This window comes from Ovis canadensis, chromosome 15 (genome assembly GCF_042477335.2).
Source record: "Ovis canadensis isolate MfBH-ARS-UI-01 breed Bighorn chromosome 15, ARS-UI_OviCan_v2, whole genome shotgun sequence".
Taxonomy (NCBI): Eukaryota; Metazoa; Chordata; class Mammalia; order Artiodactyla; family Bovidae; genus Ovis; species Ovis canadensis.
Genome location: NC_091259.1, coordinates 48,543,591 through 48,564,284, shown reverse-complemented (window position 1 = coordinate 48,564,284; position 20,694 = coordinate 48,543,591). Strand labels below are relative to the sequence as shown.

The following is a 20,694-nucleotide window of genomic DNA, read 5'->3' as shown; positions in this document are numbered from 1 at the left end:
CCCAAGGGCATAACAGGAGTGAGCCCCTGCCTCCTTGGTGGGGTGCTCTGGGAACCCATGAGGGAACCATGTGGCTTGATTTAACAACCCAGGTGGGGAAGGGCTGGTGGCTGCTGTGGGTACCTGGCCCATGTCAACCGCTGCTCCGGCCAGGGCCTCAGGTGGTCCACATCCCCTCAGCAAGGGGCTGAAGCCTGAACATGTGAATGTTTGGGTGAAGTACATAGGGTTCCTGGACACTATTTTGCAGGTGACCGAAAAAGGAAAGGGAGGAGCCAGGATCCCTTAGATCCGCTGCTTGGTGATAATTTTACTCATCCATCCATCCACCACTCACTCAGTTAACAGGTGTTCCGGATCGACCATAGCCAGGCCTTGAGCCTCTTCCTTCTTTATCCTTCTCTCTTCCAGCAGCCCCACCCTCCTTCTCTAAGGAATTCATGGAAATTTCTAAAGAAAGCATTCAACAATAAAACTAAATGCCCAGATAAAGCAAGTTGTGTATAAATGCTATGTAATTTTTTAAAAATTTAAGTAATAAAGTATCAAAAACTTTAATTTTGGAGAAAAGTCCACATTCCCATCAAGCAAACTCCAGTCTGCTAAAATATCTGAGGGTCATTTCTCACTGCAAGTCTCTGCACTACAGCGTCATCCTGAAGATCATCCTGGCTCGATCTAGTTTATAGGGGAGGGTTGAGGGGAAAGGGGTTTGGGCAGCAGCTTTGTTAAAGAAAGGAGCAGAGTGGGTTGCATCCTCCATGGAACTCCTGTTGGGCAGCTGGGACTCAGGTAGCCGTCAGGGTCACTTAGAAAGCAAAGGTGACCTACAATCTCACACTGTCACCAAGCAAACACACAGCAAACAGACACTTAGGAGGCTGGTAGTTTGGGGGCTTGTGAAGACCTGCATCTGCCAATGCAAGGAAGGGAGAAGCCCTGTTCCATGCCCATGGCCACGTGAGAATATGAGATGCCTGCTCTGGTAGGTGAACCACTAGATTTGGGGAGTGGATGAAGGCCTTTCGTACCACCAGTGAACCCCTTGACATCTAGAACTTAACCCTGACTATACACCTGTGGCTCACCTGGTCCACACCTGGCAAGGTCCACCCAGAGGTAAAGTCAGTATTTTACTGGGAAGATGTTTATTACTCCTGTTGTTCAGGGGCTAAATTGTGTCTGACTCTTTTGTGACCCTATGGACTGTAGCCCACCAGGCTCCTCTGGCCATGGGATTTCCCAGGCAAGAATACTGGAGCTGGTTACTATTTCCTTCTCCAGGGGATCTTCCTGACTCAGGGATAGAACCTATGTCTCCTACATTGGCAGGCAGATTCTTTACCACTGAGCCACATGGGAAGCCCCTATTATTCCTATATGCCACTATTACTTGGAGCTCACTAACGGGCTTCCCTGGTGGCTCAGCTGGTGAAGAATCTACCTGCAATGTGGACACCTGGGTTCAACCCCTGGGTTGGGAAGATCCCCTGGAGAAGGGAATGGCTAACCACTCCAGTATTCTGGCCTGGAGAAGTCCATGGACTGTATAGTCCATGGGGTCGCAGAGTCGGACACGACTGAGCGACTTTGAAAAAAAAAAAAATCGGTGCATCAAATATTTAGTGAACATGCCTGGGGACCAAGGCCTACCCGTTTATCACTCTCACTAGTTTATGAATCTTGATCTAGGCACACACCTCTTGGTGCCTCAGTCTCCTCACTTCTACATAATGGTTACAAGGTGATTAACCCTGGAAAGCTCATAGCAGTGGCTGTTGTGTAAACAATGAGAAGTTCAGAGTGTTCTGAGGGCCTCTGCGCTGTTCCAGGAGGGCTGTGTCACTGGACCTGTGAAATCTGAGGCCCTAAATGCCACGAAGATGGGAGCACGCTGTGCCCATGGCCCCGGTACCTGGGATGAGCGCCACCAGTGCACACCGCGTACCCTGGCTTTGCAGCTTCCTGTCTCACTCGGTGCTGGTCAAGGTCAGCGGTTTCAGTCCTGGAACATTCACAACTTTCATTGTGGCACTGAGGGCCACAGTGCCTGCTTCTTCTGGTCCATTTCAGTCAGAGTTGAGTTCAGGAGGGAAGGGATCCCACAGCGGTGGTTTGTTCTCAGACACCTCAGCAGATGTGCTCTTGGGACTGACTTCCTTCTCCTAAGACTGGATCCCCATCTCTAAATTGGGGATTAAAAGTACCTGCCCCACAGGGTGGTTGGTCAGCTGAACTATATGTAAAGAGCAGAGCATAGAGTTTGGCACAGACTATGTCCTCATCGATGGGAACATCCTTCTTCCCCCAGCAGGTCCTTCCTGGTGGGCTGCCCAGGCTAGTCGACAGTCTTGGGCTCCCCATTGGTGACACAGCTTCATGCTTGCCTTGCTTGTTTGTTGGCTAGGCTTTCAGAATTTTCTATGTCTTTTGGTACCAGAGGCAACAGGGTCTTCTTAGGACCCACCCTCCACCCAATCCCATTGAGACACAGACCCAATCTCCCAAAAAGTGTCATGGGTAAGATACCGATCACTGCCCAGAAGTGACTGCTCTGGGGTTCCAGCCCTTCCCAGCCTCTCTGTCAATGTTCGTGTACATCAGTGCTGGGAGTCCCAGGCTCTGTTCTCTGTAATTATGCTGCTGCTGCTAAATCGCTTCTGTTGCGTCCGACTCTGTGTGACCCCACAGACTGCAGCTCACCAGGCTCCCCGTCCCTGGGATTCTCCAGGCAAGAACACTGGAGTGGGTTGCCATTGCCTTCTCCCTCTGTAATTATAGGGACCCTCAACTCTTACTCTAGTGAAACACAGAGCAATCTAGATGTGGGACCCTTCCATCATTTGCCCAAAAGGACCATTTTGGAAAACAAGTTACATATTTCCAAGGTCATAGGCTCTTCCTACCTACTCTTGCCCCTCTTCTCCCCATCGTGCATATGTAGACACACACTCCTGCTTCTCTGCCCATGAAATCCTTAACTCCAGTTGCCTGACCACTGGGCTCATATCTTGTTGTTCTTATTTGCATGGTTTTGGTTTCATTTATCCTGCAGGTTTTGAGCAAACTGTCTTTGAGGCTTTTGAAAATAAACAACATTAAAAAAGTCAGCGTAGAAGCTCTCCGAAACATTAACTTGTTTCTGTGCTAACCTCAGAATCAAACTTTTCTGGGGATCTCTTGTTTAGTGAAGAATTTCTGGAGATCACAATAGATTAAAATACACTGGTTTCCACTTGCAGTTATCTCTTTGTGCTGATCAGCGTGTTAGTCATTCAGTCATGTCTGATTCTGAGCAACCCCATGGACTGTAGCCTCCGAGGCTCCTCTGTCCCTGGAATTCTCCAGGCAAGAATACTGGAATAGGTAGCCATTTCCTTCTCCAGAGGATCTTTCTGACCCAAGAATTGAACCCCGATCTCCTGCATTGCAGGTATATTCTTCACTGGCTGAGCTATGAGGGCAGAGCTAATATCACACAAAGAGGAGAAGACTGATTGCTGTTTAGAAACCAAGTAGTTAGGGCTGTCCCTAGCTTCTGCTGGGGGATCTTTCTGACCTAGGGATTGAATGAGACCCAGCAAAGTGCAGAACATAGAAATCTGTCAGATGCAGAGGACAGCCCACAGCTGAGTAGCCTGATTCCTGATTTCACTTTTTTGTGTTTATCAAGTAACCTTCTTGTTCAGTCCATGTCATTGATCAACTTATTATAATAAGTAAATCTGATATTTACTTATAAAATTGAATACCATAGAAAATACATGAAATGCATTTATACAGATTCTTTTAAAGTACATTTCTCTAGCTGTGTATTGTCAGCATTTGGTTAACCACTGCAAGAAATGCCCTTCAAATTTCAACGCCTTAATTTATGTCAAACTAGAACATGAGTCAGCAGGGAGACTATCCTATTGGCCTTCAGGGACCCTGACTTTTTCTACCTTGCATTTCCCCTTCCCCTGGGTCCTCAGAGTCCTCTTCACTTACGGGAAAAGCAAAGAGTCTCTCGGGGAGGTGGTTGTGGTCAGGTCTGTAATTGGAGCCCATTCCTTCTGCTTGCACCCCATTGCCCAGAACTCAGCTGCACAGTCATCACACCTGAACACAGGGCAAGAGAGGGTGTGTCCAGGAGGGAGAGAAGATGAAGACTGATGAGGAGTAGTAGGTCTGCTATAAATATATAACCTCACTTCATCCAAGTGTGCTGTGTTCTGCTATGCGACGTCGCTTCAGTCATGTCTGACTCTTCGTGACCCTATGGACTGTAGCCCACCAGGCTCCTTGGGAGCCTTGTCCATGGGATTCTCCAGACAAGAATACTGGCAAGAATACATGCCCTTCTCCAAATGTAAGCTCCCTCAAAGAGCTTGCGGTAGGCAGAATGATGGCCTACAAAAATTTCCATGTTCTAATGCCCACAATCTCAGAAGATATTACCTTCACGCAAAAGAGACTTTGCAGATGTGATTGAGAATTGTGAGATAAGGATATTTTACTGGATAATCTAAGGGAGAGGTGCTATGTAATCACAAGTGTTAGAAAAGCAAGACAAGAGAGACAGAGAGAAATTTGAAGATGCTACAATGGTGGCTTTGAACATGAAAGAAGGGGCTATGAGGTAAGCAATGCAGGCAGCCTCAGGAAGCTTCAGAGGGAAAGGAATGGAGTCTCCCCTAGAACTTCTAGAAGAAATGCATCCTTGAAAACATCTCGATTTTAGCCCAATGAGGCCCATTTTGAACTTCCAATGTTCAGGACTATAAGATAGTAAATTTATGTTGTTTTAAGCCACCAAGTTTGTGGCAATTTTCTAGAGAGCCATAGGAAATGAATGCACAGCTCATTTTACTTTTCATCCCTGCCATGTGCCTGGTACACAATAAGTATAGATAGCAGGTGCATTTTTCACATGGAGTTTGATGGGGAGCAAAGCAAACTTGTGAAGCAAGAACTGAAAATCAAGGAAAGTGGGGCTCCTTCCTAAAGACTGGGAGACTGTTGTCATGGAGCCCAGGTAAGGGAGGAGACCAAATTTCCAGTAAGGAGGAGACTTGGAAGGTGGTAGCCTGGGAGCAGCTGAGTAAGAAGCATGCAGCCCCAGCATGGAGGTGAGTGGGTAGAGTGGTTGCTTATGATTTGGTAGTTATCGGGGGAGCCGGGGAGCCAAGCTTCTATCTGGAAGGGAACTTGGGGAGCATGGGAACAATAGGCTTTCTGAGGGGAAGCTGGAAACAGGCTCTTGGGTCAGAATTCCAGAATCAAAGTCTGACCTCATGTTCCTTCTTCTTATCTGGCTGTGTAACCTTAGGTGTTTCACTACTATTGCTGCATAACAGATTGCCTTAAGACTTGGTAGTGTACCGCAAGCTTTGTACCATGCTCAGCATTCTCTGAGTTGGACAGGGCATGGTGGGGACAGCTTATCTCTGGTCTATGATTCCTGGGTCTCCAGGGGGAAGATTACAAGGCTGGGGATGACTCAACATAGTATGGCAACCTTATATGGAAGTTCAGAGCTTCAAAGACGAGTGTCCTAGCCCATAAAGTAGAACCTGTAGCTTCTTTTATGATTTATCCTCAGCAGCCATCCAGCGTCCCTTCTGCTGCACTTTATTAGTTTACAATCAAATCACAAGCTCATCCAGATTCAAGAGCAGAACTAGATTCTCTCTCCTGATGGAAAGTGGCAAGGTTCTAATAGAATGCATCAGACAGCAGAGATTGCTGCAAGTACCTTAGGAAAATGTAATCTGCCACATTGGGTTTCCAACTTTTTGAGATTTGGTTTCCTCAGCAAGAAGACAGGGTGATAGCTGCAAACCTCCCGTCTGGGTTAAAGTATCTAAAGCTTTTGACTCAGTGCCTTGAATATAATAATATCCTAAGTCCTTCCAAGAAACCAGAGAGCAGGGCTGTCATTTCTCATGACAGCATCCACAGTTCCTTGCACACTGGCTGGCATATGAATGAATCCAAGAGAACTGTGCCAGATTGGGGATCATCTCTCAGTGTATCAGCTAGATACTGCTGTGTAACAAGCTACTCCAAAACTTAGTCACTTAAAACAGCAGCCATTTTCTCTGTAGTTCTTTATATATATATGTGTGTGTGTATATATATATATATATATATATATATATATATATATATATATATATAAATTTATTCACTTTAACTGGAGGTTAATTACTTTACAATATTGTATTGGTTTTGCCACACATCAACATGAATCTGCCACAGGTATACACGTGTTCCCCATCCTGAACCCCCCTCCCTCCTCCCTCCCCCGTACCATCCCTCTGGGTCATCCCAGTGCACCAGCCCCAAGCATCCAGTATGTCTGTAGTTCTGTGAGTCAGCATTTCAGGCTAGATTCAGCTCAGTGGATCTTTTGCTGCTCTCACCTGGAATCACTTATGTGGCTGCAGTTATGGGCAGCTGACTAATGTTGGATGATCCCAGACCCATCACACGCATCTCACACATCTGACAGTTGGTGCTGGCTGTTAGTTGGAGAGCCTCAGTTTTCCTCCATGTGGCCTTTCTAGCCGGCTAGCTCAGGTCCATTTGCACCACGGTCGCAGGGTTCCAACTGCATCCAAAAGACAAGCCCTAATTTCTAGGCACTTCTGAAGCCTCTGCTTGTGCCTTATTTACTAAATTCCTGTTGTCTTAGAACTCAACATTCAAAAAACTAAGATCATGGCATCCAGTCCCATCACTTCATGGCAAATAGATGGGGAAACAATGGAAACAGTGACAGACTTTATTTTCTTGGGCTCTGAAATAACTGCAGATAGTGACTGCAGCCATGGAATTAAAAGACACTTGCTCCTTGGAAGAAAAGCTATGACAAACCTAGACAGCATATTAAAAAGCAGAGACATCACTTTGCTGACAAAAGTCTGTATAGTCAAAGTCGTGGTTTTTCCAGTAGTCATGTATGGATGTGAGATTTGGGCCATGAAAAGGCTGAGCACCAAAGAATTGATGCTTTTGAACTATGATGCTGGAGAAGACTCTTGAGAGTCCCTTGGAGATCAAACCAGTCAATCCTAAAGGAAATCAGTCCTGAATGTTCATTGAAAAGACTGATGCTGAAGTTGAAGCTCCAATACTTTGGCCACCTGATGGGAAGAGTCAACTTATTGGAAAAGACCCTGATGCTGGGAAAAATTGAGGGCAGAAGGAGAAGGGGACGACAGAGGATGAGATGGTCGGATGGCATCATCAACTCAATGGACGTGAATTTGAGCAAGCTGCAGGAGATAGTGAGGGACAGAGAAGCCTGGTGTGCTGCAGTCCATGGGGTTGCAAAGAGTCAGACATGACTGAGTGACGGAACAACATGGCAGGTCACGTGGCTAAGCCTGGACTTAAGGGATGGAAAAATAAGCCCCACCTCTTGATGGGAGGGGCGACAAAGTTGCATGACAAAGTACAGGAAAGGAGGGATCATTGCAGCCGTCCTTGTAAATGATCCATCACAGTTAATACTGAGCTGTGTAATAGAGGTTGAGATGGGGCTGGAGGCTCAGTTCCATGAGGGAGGTGGCGGGGGTAGTGCTGAGCATACGTGACAGTCTATCCAGCAGGACACTGGTTTGGCGAGGAGAGTTCACTGCACCTTCTGCCTCAAACCACAGGGAAATGTATCATCTCACCTGACAGGACTGCAGAGGTGGGGCTTGCTCCAGCTTGGCTGAAGGAGCAACTCAACAAAGTCAGCCATCCCAGGTCCTTACCCATCCACTCCCTGCCCTCCTTGGTGAGGGCCTTGTCCTTTAGGCTTGCAGTATGATGACTGCAGCAATTCCCAGAGCCCCATCCAGGCACCTGGAGAAGGAAAGGCAGAAACTTCTCAGAATCCAGCCCAGCAGTTTTTTCGATTATGGCTCCTTGGCCAGGATTGGGCCAAGAGGGTAGGATTACCATGGCTGCTTATGTTAGTTTCCTGGGGCTGCCATAACAAAATACCATATGCTGGTGGCTTAAAGCCACAGAAATGTATTGTCTCACAGTTCTGGAGGTTAGAAGTCCTGCATCGATGTGTTGGCAGTGCCACAATCCCTCTGAAACCTGAAGGAAAATCATTGCTTGCCTCTTCCTAGCTTCTGGTGTTTCACCCCAAATCCTTGACATCCCTTGGCCCATAGACGCATCACTCCAATCCTCCATCTTCACGTGATCTTCTCCCTGTGGGTTCACATCATCTTCCCTCTGTGCATGTCTGTCTCTGGGCCCCAATTTTCCCTTTTAATAAGAGCACCAGTCATATTGGATTAAGGCCCACCTTCATGACCTTATTTTAACTTGATCACCTATGTTAAGACCCCATTTCCAAACAAGGTCACATTCTGGGGTGGTAGGGGTTAGGACTATAACTTACAATGTAGTTGAATGTTGAAAATGAATCACAATGACCCTCACAGCCCTTGAATGAATGAGTGAATGAAAGACCGCAGTACTTGGAGTCTCCCATGGAGTCCAATATTAGCTTCCTGGTGAGGTTTGCAGGGTAATTTTAGTCCTAGAACCCATTGAGGATATTCGGGTATTTGTGCCTTCTGCTTATGACAGATTATTGGTCACATTTATAATTTATTTCTGGCCTATATCTTTAATCAGAAGCACAACCAACTCCTCAAGAACAAATGCTATTCCTTCGGGAAATTTTGACAAACCATGTTATGACATAGTTTCCAGGAATGTATTGTGATGAAGAAGTCCGGTCTGCTTATACAGACACTCAGCAAATACCCACAAGCACCCACCTCATATACACAAACCAGCATCTCCAGGGCAACAAAGGACAGCAACTGGCTGCCTAGCAACACTGCCTCCCTGGCTCCCACCTTCCACTACCCTCTCCTATGTGGAATGCAGGCCTTTCCCCTTCAAGGCAACTCTCTGCGGGTAAGATAATTAGATTTCCCTGCGGGAGGGAGTGGGGACTCTGGATACCCTATCACAAAACTTACCAAAGTTGCCCTGTTGTTTTAGAATATATTTAGGTCAACCCAACCCCAGATATATCACACAATTCTTAGAAGCCAAACGTGAAGTTTGCACCCATGACTGAAAGTCCTGAGTAATACATAATGAAAGATTAGGGGCTGCCAGGCTGCCTGTGGTGTGTGTGTGCTCCGTCACTTTGGTCCTGTTCGACTCTTTGCCACTCTGTGGACCGTAGCCTGCCAGGCTCTGTCCGTGGGATTCTCCAGAATACTGTAGTAGGTTGCCATGCTCTCCTCCTTGTAGAGGAGGTGCCAATTCTCTTACCTTGCTCTTTTGAGGTGGTGGGGGACTGGGTGGAACTGGGGTTTAGAGTCCCCTGGGAGGGCCCTGGGTTAAAAATAAAAATCTCCTTCTTGACTATAAATTGATCACAGCAGATACCTTTAAAATGTGCATCTATCTGCACAGAGAGCTAGCACTCAGGTACTTTTTCTTGTAATTGTTTTTCCCATTAAAAAGGACCAGGTTCTACAGCAGGGAAGGGAGAGTGTGGGACGAATTGAGAGAAGTATATTGAAATATATATACACTACCATGGGTGAAATAAATAGCTAGTGGGAAGCTGCTGCATAGCACAAGGAGCACAGCCTGGTGTTCCATGATGACCTCGAGGGGTCAGATGGGGGATGGGATGGAAGGCTCAAGAGGGAGGAGATATATGTATACTTATGACTGATTCATGATTTTGTATGGCAGAAACCAACACAACTTTGTAAAGCAATTATCCTCCAATTAAAAATTTTAAAAGACAAAGCTTTCTAAAAAAAAATAGTGAGAAAGAAAGAAAGCTCTCTTAAAAAAAAGAGGGGGGATAAAAGAAAAAGGACTGGGTTTCAACCAGTGGAAAGAGGAGAAGAGTGGAGTCATAGAAATCGGTTTGCAGCCAGGACACTTTGAGGTCAGACCCCTGTGAAAATGGGTATTTGGGAACTTAAAAGTGGTAGAGAAAAAGGATACAGAACGGAAGAAGAAGGATGTTGTAATTCTGACCAGAGTCAAGACACAGGGGGACATCAATCTTTCTTCTCACAGTTGCCTTTGCCTCTGGAAAAGAGTGATTTTTTTTTTTTTTTCACCAGAAGGCTTCCCTGGTGGCTCAGATGGTAAAGAATCTGCCTGCAATGTGGGAGACCTGGGTTCAATCTCTGGGTTGGGGAGATCCCCTGGAGGAGGGCATGGCAACCCACTCCAGTATTCTTGCCTGGAGAATCCCTATGGACAGAGGAGCCTGGTGGGGTCACAGAGTTAGACACAACTGAGCGACTAAGCACAGCACAGCAGCACCTGCACTTGGACTTGAACCTTCTCCTAGGTAACAGCGTCACCACCCATCAAGTTCCCCCGGCTTCTCTAGACACCTCCCTTGTCCTTAGACTCATCAACAGATCATGACTGTTCCACTTCCTCAATGTTGCGTGAATCTTTCCCTTCCCCATGACCTGTTTTAGTTCAGACCCTCATACTCTCTCCCTGTCCCCACCCCTCTGCCTCTGTTCATCCTCCATCCTTCCCAAGATGGTCTTGTTGAACTGCTCATCTTATCGCATCACTCCTGGGCAGGACATCTTCCGTCTGCCCCTGCAAACCTGTTCTATTCTACTCTTAGCCCTGGGAACTGACCTGGATGGACCACAACAATGGCCCCCCCTTGGCTTCTGGCTTCTAGTTGGATTTGGCCAAAGGGGAGCACCACCAGGAGATCAAAGGGGAAGAAGAATGAGGTTGGGGTCTTTATAGCCCCTCACGGTGGAGTCTCGCTTAGTTGCTCAGTCATGTCCAACTCTTAGTGACCGCATGGACTACAGCCCACCAGGCTCCTCTGTCCACGGGACTGTCCAAGCAAGAATGCTGGAGTGGGCTCCCAGTTCCTTCTCCAGGGGATCTTTCCAGCCCAGGGACTGAACCCATGTCTCCTATGTCTCCTGCATTGGCATTTGGATTCTTTACCACTGAGCCATCTGAAAAACCCAAAAGGAAGTTGGCTTGTCCAGGATTTGAATCCGGGACCTCTCACAACCGAGGTGAGGATTATACCGTAGACCAGCAAGCCCAAGAAGCCAACTTGGGATCCCCATGGTAAGTTCACCTTAACCAAAAGCCTCAGGTCCTCTCAAGGTGACCCTCGCATGAGCTCCTTCCCCTCATCTCTTCCTCGTGTTACCTGACTCAGGAATAGCATTTCACTTTGTGGTTTTACTGCATGCTGCCCAAACCTTAGTAAATAGCCTTTCCATTGAACACACCTCAGATCATCCCGGTTTGAATGTGCCATCTCTTTTGGCTGCATTCCTGAATGATTCACTTCTCCTACTCAAAATCCTCAGAGGTTCCCACGGCCTTTAAAATAAAGTCCAAGTTGATGATCTTGGCACTCAAAGTCCTTCATCACTGCATTTACCTTTCCAGCCTGGTTCTTGTCACTGGCCTTCACTTACTCTGGAATCTAATTATAGAATCATACGTATTTACCCTCAGATATTTGCACCCCTGAGCATGCAGTGTCTTATGTCTGAACTGCTTCTCACTCTTTCTCAGTCTGATAACAGCAGTACTAAAGGTCTAGCACCGTGTCTGGCACTTAGAAAACTCTCAGTCATCACACAGTGAATGAAAAAAATGAGAATTTTTGAGAATCTCACTTCCAGGGCCAACGTCATGCAAAGGCATGTTTATGGATACATAAGACTCAACTCTTAGGGAAAAGGATTTAATGTCAAACCAGGCACGATATAGTCTTCTTCCCTAAATTCTGGGGACAACTGGCAAGGGGAAAGTGAGGAGGCTTCTAAGCACAAATCAGTGCAAGGTTGTACAACCCCTTCAAAGCTGGAGAAAAACAATGGCATCTTCCCGAGATGGCTGTCTCTGATGATCCCTGGGTGAATCACTGCAGAAAAAATAGAGAGATGTTCCAGGCAGCCAAACACGTAATCAGTAGGAAAATCTATCCCTTCAGGGTGTTCTCATTTAGTAAACATTCCCCTGCTGTGAGCTTCCTCAGGATGGGGAAGCCCTGGTGAAAGGCAGGGATGGAGCAGGAGGTGGGAGGGAGGAGTCAGGATGGAAGAAGAGAGGAGGGAGGGAGGGGAGACCAGCCCACAGGGGAGGCTTCCTGGCTCCAGGGAGTTGAGTCCATCATCCGGAATGTGGGCACCAAGCCTCGTTAGAGAGGGGGCTAGAGGGTCTGGAAGTCTTGGGATCTCCTCTCAATTAGGTGGGACAGCTAACAGAGCAACTCACCAATCCTTTTACTCTGGGTTTGACTGCTGTAGAAATAACAGCAAAATCACATAAGCAGTGGGAAGGGGAGACTCAGGAAGAGGATTTTGTGTTTCTGTCTTATATTGTTTTATACAAATAACATGCAGAGGTATTATTTTTGAAAAATGCCTAAGAGGCTATCACATCTGTGGAACTTTGGACCAATTGGTTTTTACTTTATTTCTATATTTAAGAAAATAATAAATGTTATTGAATGCAGCTACTGTACCGCTAAGATTTCCAATACAGACCTGAGTTCCAATATTCTGTCCTTTTGGTCTCACAGAGTATAGAATAGTCCCAGAAATTCTGACAGCATGTTAGCATCTAAACTCCTCATCGACCTGGAAGTAGTGTCAAATCTCAAATCAGACCTCAGTTCCTAACGTCGAGGAAAGAAAATATAATTTCCATGTCTAGGAAGAACATTCAATTGTTCTTTCTTCTCTGAGAATAATAATACATTATTATTATTATTATGGATGGTCAAGATAATAATACATTAATTTTTTCAAGAATCTGAGGATGCAAACATCCCTCACTAGGGCTGGTGTGAGTCTGCCAATCCCGTTTTAAGAATGGTTCCCCAGGCACTAGGAACACTCTGGGGGCACTCACTATACTGAGAAATGGGGAATCACTCCCCAAGTTGTCTCCAGTTATAGATCCTGCAGAGACATGGCCTCGGCCAGGGCAGCAGTTTTCCATTCCTGTTCTGGAATCTTGTCTTTTCTACGGAGCTTCATCTTATCATGTCTTAGCAATGACTGATTCTCTTAGAGCCACTGAAGACATTGCTGGAACTTCTGAAACAAGCTTCTTCTGAAGGCAGGCCTATCATTTTATTTTGTTACAAGTCTGTTGTTGTTCTGTCCCTAAGTTGTGTCCAACTCTACGATCGCATGGACTACAGCATGCCAGGATTCCCTGGTCTTCACCATCTCCTGGAGTTTGCTCAAACTCATGTCCGTTGATTTGGTGATACCCTCCAAGCTTTCTTTTTTTTTTTTTTCCCATCTCCTTCTCTTGCCCTCAATCTTTCCCAGCATCAGGTTTTTTCCCAAAGGGTAGGCTCTCTGTGTCAGACTGAAGTATTGGAGCTTTAGCATCAGTCCTGATGAGTATTCAGGGTTGATTTCCTTTAGGATTGATTAGTTTGATCTCCTTGCAGTCCATGGGACTCTCAAGAGTCTTCTCCAGCACCACCACCAAGAATTGAAAGCATCAATTCTTCAGTGCTCAGCCTTCTTTATGGTCCAACCCCTTTTTGTTCAAGAGTATTCAAGTTGGGATTTTTGCCTCCATATAAAGATCCCTGAGAGGGATGCTATGCTGAAGACAGAATAGGTCTATCGCTGGTCTCTGGGCCTAGTGCTCCCTGCGTGTTCCAGGCTGCCAAGAGGATCTATTGACCCTCAGATCCCATACATGATAGTGCCATCCTGCCACCAGCCCTGCTCCAGCCCCTGCCCAGTATAATCTCCCCTGGCTTCCTGTCTCATGGCTGGGGTCCCACTATGCCTTGGAACAACCCTCAGAGAACAATCGCTCCTGCCATGTCCTGACTAGATTAGTCTGGAAACCATATGAAATGAGTGTGAGGACAGGGAAGTAATTGGCTCAACTTGTCAGGGCTTTCCTTGTGGCTCAGGTGGTAAACAGTCCACTTGCAATGCAGGAAACATCAGTTCAATCCCTGATCAGGAAGACCTTTAGAAAAGGGAACAGCTACCCACTCCAGAATTTTTACCTGGAGAATTCCATGGACAGAGGAGCCTGGCAGGCTACAGTCCATGGGATTGCAGAGTCAGATATGACTGATCGACTAATACTTTCATACTTTCCGGGGAAGCTGTCACAGCAGAGACGGCCAGTGAGGCCGAGGTGGACAGGCCCCATAAGTGAGACATGGAAAAAAAACGAAGGCGCACACAGGTTGATTTCCCAAAGAAGTTCTCCCTCCTAGAGCATCTCTTGGGACCAGCAATTCTGAACCTGTGGCTTCCTTCCCTCAGCATAGCTGCTACAACTGTGCAATGGAGAGAAGGCAAGAGGCAGGCAACCACTTGGAAAATCATTTGCTAGTGCATCTAGTAAAGGTGAAGAAATGTGCATCCTTTGACCCAGCAATTCCACCGTTAGATGCAAACCCTGGAGAAATTCATGCTCATAACACCAGGCTATACATACCAAGAACACTATAACAGCATTGTGATAACAGTCAAAACAACTCAAATGTTCACCAACAGTAGCATGGATAAGTAAATCTGACATATATATAGTGGAATACTATATAGACGTGCAGATGAGGGCATTACAGCTGCACATGGCACTAGGGATGATTCTCAGAAACACAACCGAACAAAATAATGACTCTATTTGGAGCTAGTAATGACTCTATTTATGTAAAGCTCAAAACAGGCAAAACTATTTTCTTTAGGAATGTAAACTTAAGTGGTAAAACTAAAAGGCAGTAAATGTTGTAAGTCTCAGGGAGAGGAAGAGCCATGAGAGAGAGAGAGACAGAGAGAGAGAGAGAGAGAAAGAGAGAGAGAGATGCCTTTGTGGTTCTAAAGCAAGAAGCACTGAGGAGTTAAGACATTCTTGAACTCACATATTTTCCTTCATTTCAGTCGTGATGGTCCAGTGATTTTGGAGGACGACATTGAATGTTTCAGGGTAGATGATTTTAGAAGGCTGTGAAGGGACATCCCTGCCTGGTGGTCCAGTGGTGAAGAATCCACCTGCCGATGAGGCAGGGGGACAGGGTGTTTTCCACCGAACACCTGATCCGGGACGATGTCACAGGGCTCCGGGCAGGTTCGATACAAACCTACAGAACGGACAGTGCCAGGCGTGAAGGCGACCATGCCAGGGGCTTCAGAGTCCTGGCAATGTTTTATTTCTTGATGTGAGCAGTGATGACACGAGCATTTGCTTTATAGTTATTTATTAGAATATAGAAGATTCTTTGCACTTTTCTGTATGCATGCTAATTCTCAGAATTTAAAAAATGAAAGAATGAGAGGCCTGGTTTTAAGAAGAGCTTGGATAAGGGCCTCACCCTCTAATGCTCTCAATTTCAGAATCTACCATCATGGTCCTGGAGGAGGGACATCCCTGCCTGGTCTTGCATCCCTGCCCTGCTCCAGCAATCAGTCCAAGCCACCAGTACTGGCAGAAGCAATCTCATCCTTGACTAAGCCTGACTCAGCTGGCCCTGATTGCATCTTCTGGGCTCCTGCATCCCCAAGGATGTAATTGAGTGTGTTCTGTGGGAGACAGTCTGTAATGAATTTCCTAGGATGGAAACTGAACGGAAATCAAGAGAGTTGTGCCAGATTGCCGGTGCAGATCAGAGCTGAGGAGTAACCCTGATATGCCTGGTCCGGGCTGGCGCCTGGTATGCACGTCTCATGTCTGGTTTCCTTCTCCTCCTCCTCCACCTCCTCCCCCATTTCCTCTGCTCAGGTGGCTGGTATGCGTGCCAGCCCTCTGAGTGAAACGGGAGGGGGTTGTGTTTCGCTCCGGCAGCTTCTCACCAGGGCATTTTCTGAGGATTTGGGTTGTTTGTTTCCACAACACTCAGCATAAATGAAGCTAATAACAATGATAATAATAAACCAACTTGGCATAAATAAAGCAGGTGCTCGTGATGGGTGGGTAGTAGGTGACACTTTGCTGTTGTGAGATGAGCAATGATGAAGCTGGGACTGAGACGGCCACTATCTCTGAGGAGAGCCTAGACTGAATCACCAGTGAAGCCCAGGAACTTTGTTCAAGGCATGTGGGTCCTCTTGTTTGGGGCCTGGGGAGTGGTGAGGTTATAGTTGTCCTAGTCTTCTGGGATGCTGGTCATTTGAAGACTTGCTATTCCAATGGAAGCTCAGACTTTGCTCCACCTTTTTCTCCTTTGTCCCCAGCAAGGCAGGGTTAGAAGCCCTGTACTCAATGCCTTCATTAGGGATTGCAGAGGTCAGTCTTGACTACTTCCCCCTTTGCCCACTCCCTTGTCTGAAGTTGCCCGTTCCTCCCCTTGGCCTCAGAGATCTCTGCTCCCTGGCTCTGTGGATACAAATGCTCAGCTCAACTCAGATTGGGGGACCCTCCTTGCAGAAGCAGCTGCTAAGTTCCTGGGACAGAATACACTTGGCGAGACCCAAGCTTGGAGGCAGCCGGGCAGGCTGTAGTAAAAAAAAAAAAAGAGGGATGTAGGGATAGGCAGGAGGAAGTTAGGAAGGAGCCTCTATCATGACTGCAAATAGAAACCTCAGTTTGTGGTGCAATGAAATCACCGTATATGGCTTGGGAGGAAATTCTCTGCAAGGAGCTGCATGCAAATAGGTCATCAAGTAATGGCAAAAATATGCAGCCAAACGGAGGTGCCTCTGCAGGGCTTCTGTGTCTCTAAGGGCTAAGTAAGCTCCAGGAAGCCATAAAGACTCTGAGCTTCATGCCACAGAGAATGGGGAACAAGAGATGCTCCCTCTGCTTCCCTGCCCAGCCTCCAGCCTCCTGCTTCTCCCCTCCCCACCAGGACCACACCGAGTCTGACTAGCATCCTTGCTTTCTATTGCTGAGATCAGGCAGGGATTTGGAGATTGCCTGAGACACTTTCTGGTGACTAATGCAGTACTTGAACAGGAAACAGACTGGAAAGGGCTTAGGAGGAGCTATAAATAGCTCATGTCCTAAAAAATCTAACTTAGGGAGAAATGGAATTAACACACTGGAAGGAGAACAAGGAGATCACAGGCTTCAAGCAAGACCAAGACTGCTCTTGGGAAATGAGCTTTTCTCCCAGATGGAGCTCGATCTGCCCTTGTAGGAGTCAACTCTATTAAGTGTTGATAGAGTTGCACTTCTTAATCCTGAGGTTGACCAGCTAGCCCTGTCTGCCTGCCAGATATACCCTGAATTGTCTATGGTTCTGGGGATTAAGCTTTGGAGGGATCACATAAGGGCATGTGTGTGTGTGTGTGTGTAATGGGGGTCACTGAGGCTCAGAGCTCAAGGAGTACAAATGTTCTCACATTGAGGGGATGTAGAATTGAAAAGGTGTCAGTTTCCCCTCTATCCATTAGGCTACAGCAATCCCTTTCCATCTTGAACCCAGTGAGGAGAAGAGAGAAAAAGCTAAGATATCTAGCTCTGGAATTAACAGTGGATCAGCAGACTGGGGTTCTAATTCCAGCCAAGACATTCATTTGCTGGGCAACTTGGAGTAGATACTCACTTCACTAAGATTGTTTGCTTTTCTATCAGAGGGAGAAGTTGGTCCATTTCAGTGAAGTTAAAAATCTTTTTATTTTATTTTTTCAAAGCTGGGTAACATTTACCCAAAGAAAGTCACAAAGCCAGAGCTAAGCTGCCCTGGTTAAGGCAGGGACCTCACACTTAGACACATTCACTCCCCTTGTGGTATCTGCCAAAAAGCCACCCCAGAAGCCCAGGGCTTTGCAGAGAGCCAGTTGAAAACCACAAAACTAGAGCACTTGATGAGGGAGGCAGGCCGCCCCAGAGTTCCTCCTTATGGACCCTTTTCTCTTTACCTCCATGTAGAGGCTGGAAGTTTAAAAGAATGAAAAGTAATATTGGATGATGGAGATCTAACTAAAGATGTCAGTTAAAACAAAGGAGGGTTTTTAGTTCACAATACCCAGCAAACTTCTTAACATCCTCATTGGATGGAACAGACTGACTGCAAGACAGCCGCAATCTCCACCCACCTAGTATCCACACCCTCTGCAATGTGACTCTGTAACTCCTCCCATCAAGAAATAGAATTGATTTCCACGTCTTCTGAGCATGCGCTGGCCTTAAGATTTGCTCTGAACAATATTTAGTGGAATTGATAGTATTCCAGCTTTAAGTTTAGGTCTTAAGAAGCCTTGTATCTTCTACTCTGTCTGTTACACCCCTGCTACCACGCTGCAACTGGCCTGGGTTAGTCTGTCAGGGAACGAGAGGTCACATACATCAGAACTGACTCATCCCAACCGAGACCGTGACAGAACAGCCAGCCCCCAGCTGACTGCCTGAAGACAGATGAGCAAAGAGCCTTATGGGGAATATTAAATGGTGGTTGTTCTAAGGCATACCTTTTGGAGTAGTCTATTTCTGTTCTAGCTATCTATTACTAGTAACAAAGGACCCCAAAACTTAGTGGTGTAAAACTAGTATGTATTGATTTGTTATGATCTCCATGGTTCTGTGCCTTGACTGGTCTCAGTTGGGGGATTTCCACATGGGGGCTTTTCCAGGATGACAGTCCGTTGTCAGCTGTGGCTACAGTCATCTGAACGTTTAACCAGACTGGGTGTCTGAGATGGCTCATGTGGATGCTGGCACTTTATGCTGGCTGTCGTCTGGGGGCTCAGCTGGGCCTGTTGATTGTTCCTTATGGTGCTGACCTCTCTACGTGGCTTGAGTTTCTCGCAACATGGCTGCTGGGTTCCCAGGGGCTGGAAGAGAAAGCTGCCAGGCCAGTTAAGGGCTATGCCAGTTACAGGATGGCATCACTTCCTCCATAATTTATTAGTCAAAACAGTTATAGGGTCCTCTCAAACTCAAGAGGGAATAGATGTTAAAAAAAGAAATAGATGTTGAAAAAAGAAATAGATGTTATCTCTTGATGGGGAAATGGCAAGATCATGTTTCAAAAGAGAATATAGAATGAGAGATACTGTTGGGACCATCTTTGGGAAATAAAGTTGCTGAACAGCTTTATTGTGGCAAAGATAAGAGGGCAGTTTTGTTCTGCGTGGTCCTTCCCTGCGGCACTGCTCTCTGTCCATCCTTTCACATAATCACACAGAGATTGGCAAGCATGGAGCAACCAGAGAAGAAGACCTGCAGAGCCCTGCTGAGCATTATCAACTCTTCTGGGCTCAGCGGGAGAGAAGGCAGAGACCCAACCGCATCTCTGCCTACCAAAAGCCAGGAAAGGAGGAGGTGACTGAAGTGGGAGATAATAGCTTGTCCCCTTGGGGAGCTTCCTGGTGGTTCTTAAGTTAAACAATATGATCCCTGGACTGGGAAGATCCCCTGGAGAAGGGAATGGCAACCCACTCCAGTATCCCAGCCTGGAAAATTCCATGGACAGAGGAGCCTGTGGACTACAGTCCAAGGGGTCACACAGAGTTGGACACAACTGAGCTGTACCTGGGTTTTCTCTTTTTCATTTTTTCTAAGGGCTATTCAACACGGGAATGAGGAAATGTGATTGCTGAATTTAAAAAGTGAATGAAAAGAGTCAATGCTGCTGCTGCTGCTGCTGCTGCTAAGTCGCTTCAGTCGTGTCCAACTCTGTGAGACCCCATAGACGGCAGCCCACCAGGCTCCGCTGTCCCTGGGATTCTCCAGGCAAGAGTATTGGAGTGGGGTGCCACTGCCTTCTCTAGAGTCAATGCTAGTTAAGTGTTTTGTCAATATCCGGTACTATGGAGGGGAAAATCAGATGATGAACAGGTTCAAGCTGAGATTCTCACCTTGTTACCCATATGGTGAGGCTGAAGATGTCAGTCTCCGCATACCTGAGCCAGGCCTATCCTCAGAGGCTGGAGATCGGCAGCTGCCCCCTTTAGCTGCTACTCCCAGGCGTGGATAAGAGCTCCATCTGGGCAGTGGGAGAGGGAAGATTAACATCTGCGTTCATGAGTCATGTGGTCCTAAGGAAGCTCCCCAGCTCAATCTGGGTGACTAGGCTTCTGCTCCAATTCTCACAGGTTTTCCGGTGAATGGGGAGTCTCCTGAGCCCCATTTGGCTGAGACTCAAAGCTCTTGTTCACTTCTCTCATCTTTCCCCTTGTAGGCTGACTCCTGTTCCTGAATCCAAAACCACTTCCTGTTTCGAACGTCCCCTCAGAGTCAAGATGCTGCTGCCCCCCTGATGACGGAGGCCAGAGGCTCTTCCTGCCAGAGTCCCTGCCAGGGCTACAGCCAGTCGTCACCCTCTCTGAGGGCCGGGCCCTGCTACCCCGTCCCAGTGCCAGGGCCTGGGGGTTGGGCCCAGCAGGTCGCAACAGGATGCCCCCACCTCCTGGGCTGACTTGGGCTCGGGCTGCTTTAGCACCAACATCCTGTCTGCCCTATTTCCTACCGAGGGTAAGGTTTTCATGAAGCCCGTACCCCTAAGAGCCTGGGTGAAGAGACAGCCTCATAGAACTCCTTCCGCAGAGATCAGAACTGAGAGCAGGAAAGAGGAAGGTGAAAATGAAGTCAGAAATCCAGAGTGGCTCCCTCCCAGCTGACGTAACGTGCCTCCTGTGATGAGCAGCTTGCCTGCTCACAGGAGAACCAGCCCCTCCCAGTAGCGGCCACAGCTATACCCACTGCACAGACACACCCGTCCCATCCATCCATCCATCCATCCACTGAGCAGTGGGGAGCATCTTTGAATAATGTCCTTCA

At 47.0% G+C, this 20,694-nt stretch overlaps 1 long non-coding RNA gene across 1 annotated transcript; it reads right to left on the bottom strand.

The window, feature by feature from the left end:
* Positions 1 to 17,564: 17,564 nt before the first annotated feature.
* LOC138420590 (uncharacterized) lies at positions 17,565 to 20,241 on the bottom strand. The gene is made up of 2 exons (XR_011249247.1): positions 19,773 to 20,241; positions 17,565 to 18,759 (listed from the first exon to the last, which is right to left on the bottom strand). It is a non-coding gene; the product is annotated as an uncharacterized lncRNA (long non-coding RNA).
* Positions 20,242 to 20,694: the final 453 nt, after the last annotated feature.